The following is a 12,351-nucleotide window of genomic DNA, read 5'->3' on the forward strand; positions in this document are numbered from 1 at the left end:
ACGTGGTCGACAACACCTTGGCCTGTCTCACGACGTATTGCCTAACTGTGTTTTAGTTGTTGCATCGGTCTGATGACGGTTGCTCGGGTGCAGCCACAGGTTCTGGCAATGACGGTGTGGTTAGCTCGCTTGTTGGGTGCATTCCGACAACAACTCTCTCTCTCTTACAATTTGCCTCAAACGTGGCACATTTTGTTCTTTTTGACTACTGTATTGCTCACGTGTCGCGTAGGCTTTTTTGATACCGTCGTGTTACATGTATGGTTTATCATTTCATTTTTATTTTTGTGAATCTTTATGTAATAATTTGTGGTGTATGGTTTCTTTTGAGCTCTGGTTTATATTGAGCCCGAATATCCTAAACAAATCTCCCTTTCTGAGAATATAAAGAAATATACAACAGTCTCAGATAATGTCATCTTTCTACAGGTTTGAACGCGAATCCTTGCACGGAGAAATTTGGCAACAATTGCATTAAATGCAATCAATGCTGTGAATGCCTGGAGGGGTATTATGGAAGCACGTGTAGTCAGAAGTGCATTGGAAACTGCCAGTTTGACTGTGATATCCAAACGGGTCTCTGCAGAACATGTAAAGATGGCTTCTCTGCAGACAACTAACCTGTTCAGTTCTGTGTTCGAAGACATGTTTAGGGAAGCTTGTGAAAGATCAACTGGGGCTTGTAATGATGGCTGCAGAAAGGGACATTGTTCTGCTAACACTGGATGTGACAAAGGCTTGCAATGCCAATTGTCAAACAACTGTCACTTTGAAACATGCTCGTGCTTACCGTCATCTTCACCCGAGACTGCGTCCGCAACAGCCAGTTCCCCTAAGCAAGGTTGGTTGGTTTGTTTGTTGTTTAACGCCCCACTCAGCAATATTATAGCTACATGTATATGGCGGCAGTCTGTAAATAATCGAGTCTGATCAATCTAGTGATCGATAGCATTATCATCGATCTACATATTTGGGATACGATGACATATGTCAACCAAGTCAGGGAGCCTGACCACCCGATCCCGTTAGCCACCATTCCGACAAGCATAGGTTACTGAAAATCAATTCTAACTCGGATCTTCACGGGTCCATAAGCAAGGACAAAGTCAGGTTAAATGTAAGTGCTTAGACGACTGAAGAAAGCACATATATAGCACATTACGTTAATATAGGTGAGTGCAGATATTTAAGTACTCTATATGACGATTCTACACATTTTAATTAGGCCAAATGATAATGTTGTGTCACTAAAACAATAAATTGATTTGTCGTATGATATTTTTAAAATTGTTACCATATCATAGTTTCAACATTCTGCTCATTAAATAAAAATGGATGAAAGGTTTTGGTAAAACGGGTGTGTTGTGTCTTATATATGATACGTATCTACTATGGACACAAACTCTAGCGGGTTCAGCTTCTCGTGAAAGACAAATATACTGATAAGGACACGTTTTACCTCAGAGGATATGCTTAATTTTTTAAATGAGAAAACATTTCCAAACCATTATGAAAGTTATCTGATGTTTGTCCCACATGAAAAACAATTGGGCTCGTTGTTCATATTAACAATGGTATGTTTGACAACATAAAATATAAAGGCTAGACACATTATGGATAATGAGTAACAACGGTGGAAGTCGCAAACGCGTTCTTAAAACAATATTGTAGGTCTCGGAACAATTCTTATAACATGAGAAAATTTATGACCAGAACGCATTTTCCAATAACATAAAGTTAAAACAGAATGCACACAGCGGGATAGAGATATAACAGAATGCACATACGGTGAGGGTATAATCTTGAGTCTAAGATTGGACATACTTATCTGTTGTGTATGTGTCAGAGAGATCAAAAGTTGTAAGTGTCAGAAGCAAACCCGAATGTATTTATTCAGTTCAGACAGTCTGTAAATAATCGTGTCTGGTTGCTTTACGGGCCAGTTTTGTTAATATTTATGAGCATCGTTCCTGATGTTTGCTTGTTTATTCAATGAATATTATGTTAGATTTTAGATATCTAAATATTCTCTCAACTTTACCTTTGAGTAACATTGATACATTTACCATTGTCTAGATTCACTTAGAAATTGGAGAGCATACTTGATCGGCTCCATTTTTCAACACGGTGTACCTGGCCATCTTCATCGTATACGGCTATGAAAAGAAATGGTGGACTTCACTAAACTGTTTCTGGTGAGTTGTTTTTTAATAAACAAACGTTTTTAAAACCAAATCGGATAAAAATGGGATGCATTACAGACTGGAGGAAAGGACCCTGTCTATGACGAAGTTGGTCTTGTAGTCTCAATATTCTGTTGTCTGTTTTATGACATGTTCTCTTATGGCTTGGTGCCGCTTGAGCATCGCGAGCATGGTCCTGTGCCCTATTTCAGTTCTGCGATGTGGCAAGGATAACCTCAGATTTGTAGTGGATTTATTTCTCTATATTCTTGGACCTTGGTACTACTGTCTCATGACTCTCCAAAATATAAGTTACTTAACAAACTATCATCATTTTTTGTTGTGATTTTCCCTGTGGAGTTTTATGAGGGTAAAGTAACAGTAAACTGATGCAGTAACAGCCCCAAGGGCGGGAAGCACGTGGTGATAGTTTGTTAAGTAACTTTTTTAATTTTTTGGAGACAAACGTTATTGAAACTTTTCCAGAGTTGGTCTGGTGTTTTCATTACATTCCGTGTTGAACATTTTGAGAAACAATTTATACAGGATGCTCACCAAAATCAGTTGTTGTTTTTGGGGAGGAAAGTGGAGAATGAAACAGTTTATGAAAAAGTAAAGTTGTTGACAATATGTCAGTGAATCAAACATAACATGAGAAAGCTTAATGAACATGCTACCACCATAATCATTGTCACAACCTTCTGAGGTGATAGTCCAGAATACTAGCTATATCCTACAGACACATGGAAGTGTTATCTTTTGTCATGTGCGTCATCAAGGGGCAAAGTCTACTGTCACTTTAGCTATCATGACTGTCCCACTCCACTCGTGGGTGTTTTCTACCCTAACGCCCTACTTCACTTTCTAATAACTGGCTGTCTAACAACTATCCGTCAAACAAAAGGGAGATAACCGATGCATGACACTGATGCATGCCACCCCATTTGCATAGATCGAATCACATTGCTGAGTTGCGACAAACAGCATATTCTAAATGATATTAAAATTTGGTAGAATCCTCTTATAGTCTAAGACATAGAGTTTATACACATTTGCCACATGCGGTATTTCATTTCAGCCAAAAAAAGCCAGGGAGCGAATCAAGTGAACCAGATCAAGGTAAGGATATGTTTTTCTCTTTGGTTTCCGTTAGATATGTGTCTGCTCACTGAAGCAAATATTAATTTCTTTTTACGCCTTGAAAACAAAAGGCTCACAAGACTTAAAAATAAAAGAATTCTTTAAATGGCATAAAGTTGCCAATGTATGACCATCAAGGTATTTGTATTGGTTCGATAGCTCGATCAGTGCTAATATACATGTACCTGCCTTCTTGTTATGTAGTTACCCGTATAAATTGACTGCTTTAAGTATTGTTGAGTTATCAAATTTCAATTTGGCAAGTCCGTTACACATTAACGATGTCAGCATATTTTTCTCATGCATATTTATATATTTTCAGCAGTAGATCCCTTGTCCGGCAGGACATCGCATCAGGTAATATCGGTGCACATAGTTCTATGTTACTTTCTTAAGCGACTATTGACATTCTCCAGGAAACAAATATGGTGCATACTAATGTGTCTTATAAAAGTCATTGAACCTACACTGTCTAAGTAAACTTAGGCTCAGTATTATTCGTTACACTGATATACTGAGTCTAACAAAAGCCCTAGTAGAAGGTCGCGTCAGCTAACCTTTGGGCTTACCAAATCGCGAAAGTTAACATTCGCACATACCGATTGAACCTTTACCTAAAAACTCGAACCATTCCGAATGCTGTTTTCCGCACGATCGCTTCTGAGTGATACACGCAATGAGTAAACAGTGGCTGAAAATAGCGTCTTTGTCAATGTTCAAGGATGTCATCTTTCGAAAATATTAGCAAATAGTAACCATGTAATTAGAAACCCATCTGTGTTTTATGCGGATTTTCGTTTGTTGATAGATCAGTGTCAGCGACCAGGGAAGAGAAAATCCCAAACCGTTTGTCTGATTGGTTAATCCGTTCGGCCGTCTCGCGTTTGATTGGACGGTCATAGGTCGCTCAAAGGTTAGCTGACGCGACCTTCTACTAGGTTTTGTTAGACTCAGTGTAGCAGTGTAACGAATAATACTGAGCTTAAGTTTACTCAGACTGAGAACCGACACATCACATTCTAAGATATAGATAGAAATGACAAAAAAATATAATATGTGATTATAAGATGTCAATATCAACGCTGAAACTACTCCCACGCATATGAACACAGGTACCATCAAATTTGTCAAGTTGTATTCTCCCACACTTGACCATCTCACTCACTATCGCCCCAAACTGATGAGTAAAGCAGGCGTCGTTAAAAGCATTCGCCTGGACGCTTGTGGATCATCAGAGGCGTCCATTCAAAACCAGGGTCCAGAATACTGTCCCAGTCTATGAAGGTCACATGGAAACAGAATTGGACATATCGCTGGACGCCGTGGGCGGATGTTATGTTTCAATATATCTGATAGGGGCGGTGGGATTGCCTAGTGGTTGCTCGTCACGCCGAAGATCCGGTTTCGATTCGCCACTTGGGTACAATATGTGAAACCCATTTCTGGTGTCCCCCGCCGTGATATTGCTGTAATATTGCTAAAAGCGGTGTAAAACTCAACTCGCTCACTTACTCCAATATCTGGTTGTGTACGGTTCCGCCATTCATGCCCCATAGCCAGGAATCCTGTGAGGTGTTGAACATAATTGTCTTGTAGGAGGGACGCAAGTGACAGACAGTCCCATGGCAAGTTATGTGTTCTGTCCTGCTGCAGATACCACATCCAAAGAGAACATAATAATTACCATTGTTCCTATTTGAGCAGTGGAGGTTTGTGGCATAAAGCCATCAAAACTAATGTGTCTATAAGCACCTGAAAGCTAAACAGTAATTGTGTACATTTCACATTTTACAAGCTACCGACAATATGTACGTGCAGGTTGTAAATTACGACCTTGAAGTAGTGGATATGTCTTTATGAATGTGTATTTTAATTTCATAACAATTTTCTATTTAAGTCTTTATAAGTTAGGTTACATGTTTTGTTGGTACACATGCATAGTGCTGTATTACATTTTTGTCTTGTATTTGGTGTAAGACGTTGTTACGTGTATATCTGAACCAATTCACTATTGTACATTTTATCGAGGACAACGACAAGTTAGGATTACAACTTACATGAGATTGCAATTATCGGATATTTAACATTCCGACTTATTGCATTCATTTCAGACTGCCGGGGACAGTAGGAGAGAAGACGAGGCGAACACAGATTCAAGAACCACAAAGAAACGCTGTTGCAACACTGTGCTATTAGCATTATGTGTATTTTGTTATGTCTTGCTGAATACTATTCTGTCTTTAATAATGTATTTCTACATGTAAGGCAATTCATATGTAACACTATGTATGCACTCTTGTAGTTTTGTAAAATAAATATAATGAAACCCCTCTCTTCATCCCCACGATAGGATGTTAGTGAACAATTTCGACTATATAAGGAACGCGGGGCGCGGTGGGCGAGCTGGCTAAGGCGCCAAGCTAGTGATCCAGCGAGCTTGAGGTGACGGGATCGAGCCCACCTGTGACCGGGTGTAAAAACCTTGGAGTCAACTTTGTGTGCAGGCTCTTTCAGTGTTGTCACAACCCCTAGTGTACAGTACACAATCCTGTGCACTTGAAAGAACCCACGAATCCGTTGGTATATGACCAGATGGTGGCCACATGAATACGTGCAAACACCTAGTTCCGGGTACAGCAACGTGCAACTTGGATACAGCAACTTGGATAAGTACTGTGACTATGTGTCCTAGTCCACCCAGCTGTGAATGGGTACTTCGTTAGGATGAGAAAGCCACAATAACTCGGTGCGCCTAGTGACAGCCTCAGAAGAATTCCTGCCAACAAACCTGATCTTGTCCTTTTTGATAAATCCAATGAATTTATTTATATCATTGAATTTTCTGTCCCTTTTGACAGCAATGTGATTGACAAGATTCAGGCAAAGCATGATAAATATGCGGACCTCGCCTTTGAAATGTCTCGCTTGCATCCCAAGTACACTGTCGTCAGGCTCCCCATTGTTCTCGGTGCCGTTGGTTTGGTACCTCCTGATATCTTGGCACAGATCAGGAGAGTGCCCGGGTTCTCCACCTGGAGAACAGCCCTTCTGACACTCTGGGTAATGCAGAAGGCCGCAGTGTTGGGGAGCCTTCATATTCTCTGGAAAATTCTTGGTAGGTTCGACTAGGCAGTGTTTCCTGGGAGAAGTCCCATTCCCTGTCTGGGCTGCGTGTAGAGGGGCCGAGGGCTCTGAGCTGATGATGAGCCTCACAAACCTGACTGTGCCAGGATCACCCGAACCCTCTCTGCTGCATTTTCATCTTTAATCTGTAAAACATAACAAAAAAACCAAAATGTATTTATGAATCACAATCACATAATGATGATATCAGGTGTTCGCGAAAAGATGAGCGTATCCCGTCTCACCCATCGGCACCCATCAGGAACACATGCAAAGGCTCGTCAGAAGTTCACCTGAACGTAATCGGGAACGTATATAGTACAAGTCACAATAAGGAATTGCATCGGACATCATTCTTAGCACTGATGCACCAGTTTGGGAAATTACCTCTACATGCCTGCTATGAAATATTCGTGTTGCGGTCAAATACAGGTTCCACAACACTAAATGAGAAACACGTGCTCCCTGAGAGAGAACCGTACGTAAACAGTTGAAGAGACAGAGATATTTGACAGCTGTGATTGCATGAAATTGCATAATATTTTTATGTTTTTTTAAAGCACATCCATCCAGCAATTAAAACTGGCCACAATTTTACGTATTTACTGCTGTCATTTTTATCAACATGACTTATGCTTATTGTGTGTACAGATAATTTCCAGTAGGTGACATTTGGTGTTGAACTTGGGTTGATGGGTTCAGCTTCCTTAGCGGGATAAGTTAGCCGGAATTTGTGTTTCGGCAGCTTAGATGATTTAAAAAAAAATAAAACGTTACTATAGAACTCTATGGGAAAACATCTGGTGTTGTGTAACCTGCAATGTTAGATTGCAGATTGAGGCTCACAGTGTCAGTTGATGTTGTTGTGTCAACATGTCGTCGAAATGTGTTTTGAACCACTAGAAAGTAACACTGAATGTAAGGAAAACAATGTGTCAATCAGATCAACGACTTTGTCAGAGAATGGACGTTTGTATAACATACAGATATTGAAGGAAGAAAAGTCTAAACTTTGTAACAAAAGTGTGTTATTGAAGATTTGTTGAAGAGTAATGCTGAATTGTCATATATGCAGGAACATTATGCTAGATGGAAGGATAAATATTGTGCTTTTCTTCAGTCATATGATTCATATTGTGACATGTTTACACCAGAATTTGTTGATGCAGATGTTCAGTCATGGTGTGCTTAAAAAGGACAGTATGTTTCGTAAGTTTTGGGCTGAGATTTAAGTGTGGATTGAAGACAATTTGTAGAGCCTTGGACATGTTGAAAAGGTTAGTGTAGCATGTAGTGCTCGGTCACAGAAGTCTGAGGCCAGGAAATCCTCAAGACTGCATTCTTAAGATTCAGTTAGTAGTGTGTCATCTGCAAGAATAAAGATGGTAGCCAAACTGGCAGAGTTAAAGTCACGTTCCCAGTGTATTTAACAGAGACGTGTCTTGGAAGAGGAAGAACAATGTCTAAAACAGAAGAAAGAAAAGTTAGAGATGGAGACAGAATTGGCAGTTGCTAATTCTCAGGTCGATGCACTTGAAGAATTGGAGATTACAATCTGAGTAAAATTAATCGCAACAAGCAGTTTAACATGTTTAAGAGTGGTAATTCTATTCCTCCATCAGCACCATGTCTCAATAGCCATACCTTTGTACGTAAATATGCATCAGACACAAGTGTTTGAAGAAGTTCCACAGAATACAGAAAATGCCACCATGAAGATGGTCAGTGAGAGCCAGATATTAGCTGCATTGCCAGAACCTAAAGTTCCTGTGTCCAGAGGAGATGCTTTGGAATATGACATTCTTCATGGCATTTAAACATTGCATAGAAAGTAAGACAGATGGTTTCAAAGATACACTGTATTATCTGAAACAGTTTACTGGTGGGATGTCAGGGCAATTGGTGCGAAGTTGTATTCACATGGATCCCGAGCGAGGCTACATGAGAGCTAAACAGCTGCTTCAGACAAGGTTTGGAAACAAGTTTGAAGTAGCTACAGCATACACAGAGAAAGCTCAACAATGGCCGCATATAAAAGCTGAAGACAGGGATGAACTGAACAGATATTTATAGTATCTGCTAGACTGTTTCAACAGTATGGCAGACATTGAGAGATCTTGAACCCCCCCCAAAACATGAAATCTTTTTTTTCCAAGATACTTTACAAGATGCGGGACAGATGGCGTAGCCTTGTGTTTACCATTCAGGAAAAAAGGGTCGGAAAGGTAACTTTCCAAGATCTAGCTAGCTTTGTTGAGGAACAGGCGCAGATATTAGCAGATTCGTTCTATGGGAACATTGAGGATGGAAAACAAGCGCCACCAGGAGTTAACAGACAGAGACAAGACAAGATGAAAGGAACCAGAGGGAGTAACATAATTTGCTTTGTCGAAACATCAGAAAGAACCATTGTTGACAAGATGAACGATAGAGACTTTCAAGTGCCTTTTGTGGGGAACAGCATGTTTTGAGCTCGTGTAGAAAACTGAGAAATAAGCCAAACGCTGAAAAGCTTGACTTTCTTAAATCAAAATCTGTGTGCTTTGGATGTTTATCTCCAGGGCATTTGAGAAAACATTGTAACAACAGACTGAAATGCAATGTGTGTGAACGCATGCATGCAACAGTTTTATGACAAAGACAGTGTTGCATTCAAGGTTAATGCTAAAGACACTAAAACCGATGTGAAGGTTGTTTGCAATAATTGTGTGAGCATGTGTGAAGGTGTAACATATGGTTGTGGTACTGGAACAAGTGGCTCTTTGCCTATTGTGCCTGTCAGGGTGATGCTGGAGAATAGTGATAGGTGTTATGAAGCCCATGCGTTCTTTGATTATGGAAGCTCTGCTTTATTTTGTACAGAAGGTCTGATGATAGATTTAGGTGTAGAGAGTAAGAACAGTCAGATTATGTTGCTGACTATGAGTCAGAAAAGTTAAGTTCAGTGATATACAGTGACATGGTTGGTAGTGACAGATTTGAAAGGTGAAAACTGTGTAAAGTTACTCAGAAGGTGATTCCAGTCAACAGAAAAGATGCATTTGATTGTAAAGCTTGGGTAAGTGGTCTTAGAGGAAGTTAAATTCCCACAGATTGATGCTGAAGTACAGTTGTTGATAGGAGGTAATGTTCCCATTGCTCTAGAACCATGGCAGATCATAAACTCTCAGCAAGGTTGACCTTATGCAGCACGGACTCTTTTGGGGTGGATTGTCAGTGGTGAATGTGACAATATTGATGAGTGTCTGACAAGAGTATCAGTGAAGAGAATTAGTGTATTGGAAAATTTAGAAAACCAGCTAGTCAGCCAGTACAACCAAGACTTGTAGATGACAAGCCAGAGATGTCTAAGAATGACTAGCTGTTTATGGACATTATGAACTCTGATGAGCTTGTTGGTGGACGTTATGAAATCCCTTTGCCATATAAGTAGTCATCTGAAACTTTACCTAGCAACAGGCCATAAGCAAAATACAGGGCAGAGCAATTAAAAAAGAAGTTTCAGCGAAGTGAATCTTTTCACAAGGACTATACAGCATTCATGAATGATTTGTTGAAGAAGGGTTATGCAAAGAATGTATTGACAGACGACAGTCATCGTACAGAGAAGAGATGGTTGATGCAGAGACTTCGGTTATTCAGTTTTGTACAGAGACTTACATTTGCTAATGTAATTTACATACTTGAGAATTCCAAGGCTGGACTTTGTAAGGCAAGAAAGCTGTACGAACTTGATCCCAATTTAGATGATAATCTGATGAAGGGTCGTCGACGGCTTGACAGAGCCTGTATGTCTGAACATACCAAACATCCAGTGATACTGCCTAATTAAGGAGAGCAATATTTCAGAAATGATAGTTAGGAATATCCATGAATCTTCAGGACATGTTGGCAGAAATCATGAATTGTACAAGTTACTTAGTAAGTCCTGGATTCTTAGAGCTACCACTTTAAACAGGAGAGTGATTCACAGATGTGTTACATGTGGAAGACATCATGCATGCTAGTGTTCTAGAACAAAAGATATTTACATAGGGTCATACTGTCCCGGCTGATCTTCCCAGAGATCATGTTACCCCTAATGATCCTCCATTCGCGTTTGTATGAGCAGATTATTTTGGTCCTTTTGAAGTTAAGCGTGGTCGTGCCTTGGTCAAAAGGTGTAGAGTAATTTTCACTGTTTGACTACACGTGCAGTTCATATTGAGGTTGCGCACTCACTTGATACAAGAGTTCATGTCAACGCCTTGAGAAGATTTGTAGCAGGGAAGGGTCAGGTTCAACAAATAAGAGCAGATAATGGTACCAATCTGAAAGGCCACAGAGAGGCAATCAAGCATTTGAATCAGTCTACCATTAAGATGAGTATGATACAGAGAAATGCTGAGTGGATATTCAGTCCCCCTACTGGATCACACCATGGTGGAATCTGGGAACGACAGATACGTAGTGTATGGAAGATACTTTTTTCCGTTCTCAATGGTCAGCCCGGAGATGGTGATGGATTACATACAGTGCTGTGTGAAGTGGAAGTCATAATTAACAGTAGATCAATTTTAACTGTTTCTGATGATCCAAGTGATTTAGATGCCTTGACACCAAATCACCTGCTTTTGATGAAAGGCAAACCAAACCTACCTCCTGTATTTTGAGAGACCGTATCCACGTCGTCGATGGAGACAGATCCAATACTTTGCAGATCTCTTCTGGAAGAAGTAGAGTCGAGAATATCTTACGTCATTGCAGATACGACGAAAATGGTCGCAGTTCCGTCACGATATTTATGTGGGAAATGTAGTTCTCATCGTTGATGAAGCAGCACCTAGAAATTCATGGCTAATGGATTTAACACGGATTGAGAAAGTTTATCCTGATCACAAAGGGTTTGTGCGCAGTGTTGAAGCCAGAATAAAGTCAGGTGTTTTGAACAGACCAATTACAAAGTTGCGTTTATTTCTTGAAAGTGAATGTTCACAGTATCAGTTTTCAATTCTACTGCTTAGCAATACAGATGTGTAGAGAAGTGTACATGTTGTTAATTTAGTTATCCAGTGGGTATTTTGGGTTTATTATGCAGATATATTGTGTGTATGTTTGTGTGTATGGAAGCAGTTCACATCTCATCTTCACATTTGATGCAGTTAAAAAGCTATGTTCAGTTTATGTAAAACTGAATATGTTTCATATTATTTAACGCAGAGTATAGTATTGTAATTGTAAATTGTAATAATTAAGGTACCGGATTGTTGCGGTCAAATGCTTTAGTTATATTTCTATTAAGATCAAGGGGAGATAACCTGGAGACAGAGATTTTTCTCAGTGTTGATCACTTGGATTGCCTGGTCCATACTCGCTTTGTTTACAAACAACATCGTGCAGCTGTAATACCACTGAAACAAATATATGCTGATGATATAGTCACACTTGTACAAACGACTGCTATTAGCAGAGATTGCTTATGGATGTGGAAGGGTTTTGTCGGTTCTATTAAGTAAACCCACTTTACATCTTCGTCTGCTTTTGCCCATTTGGATATGCATCGTTTGTATCCTTAATTATTTTTAAGTTGTAATCGCCATTGGTAGGAGGTTGCTCACGATATTTGGGCTATGCTTGTTTCAAAAAGGTTTTCATTGTCAACAATGGATCAGTCACGTGTCATTATACGACCTACGATTGGTTGCAGTGCAATTAGTATCATGAAGTGGAATTGACATAGTGACCTGGCAAGTCCACCTTCTGCAACACGTTCCCATAACTGAACACCCTTAATGAAATGTGTTTGTATGAGAAAAGGAAATTTTAGGTGGTCAACTTGTGAGCTGGGACAGTATGACGCTATGTAAAATATTCGTAGATGGTACACCACAATCAAGACTTACATAACAGTTTGTTGTTTTTTTCC

The 12,351-nt window shown here is 39.8% G+C and overlaps 1 long non-coding RNA gene across 1 annotated transcript; it reads left to right on the plus strand.

The window, feature by feature from the left end:
* The first annotated feature begins 737 nt into the window (after window positions 1-737).
* Window positions 738-5,771, plus strand: LOC124272767. The gene is made up of 5 exons (XR_006897421.1): window positions 738-841; window positions 2,077-2,195; window positions 3,262-3,302; window positions 3,646-3,680; window positions 5,435-5,771. It is a non-coding gene; the product is annotated as an uncharacterized LOC124272767 (long non-coding RNA).
* Window positions 5,772-12,351: the final 6,580 nt, after the last annotated feature.

This window comes from Haliotis rubra, unplaced genomic scaffold, assembly GCF_003918875.1.
Source record: "Haliotis rubra isolate DU_JTF1 unplaced genomic scaffold, ASM391887v1 Scf1728, whole genome shotgun sequence".
Classification (NCBI taxonomy): domain Eukaryota; kingdom Metazoa; phylum Mollusca; class Gastropoda; order Lepetellida; family Haliotidae; genus Haliotis; species Haliotis rubra.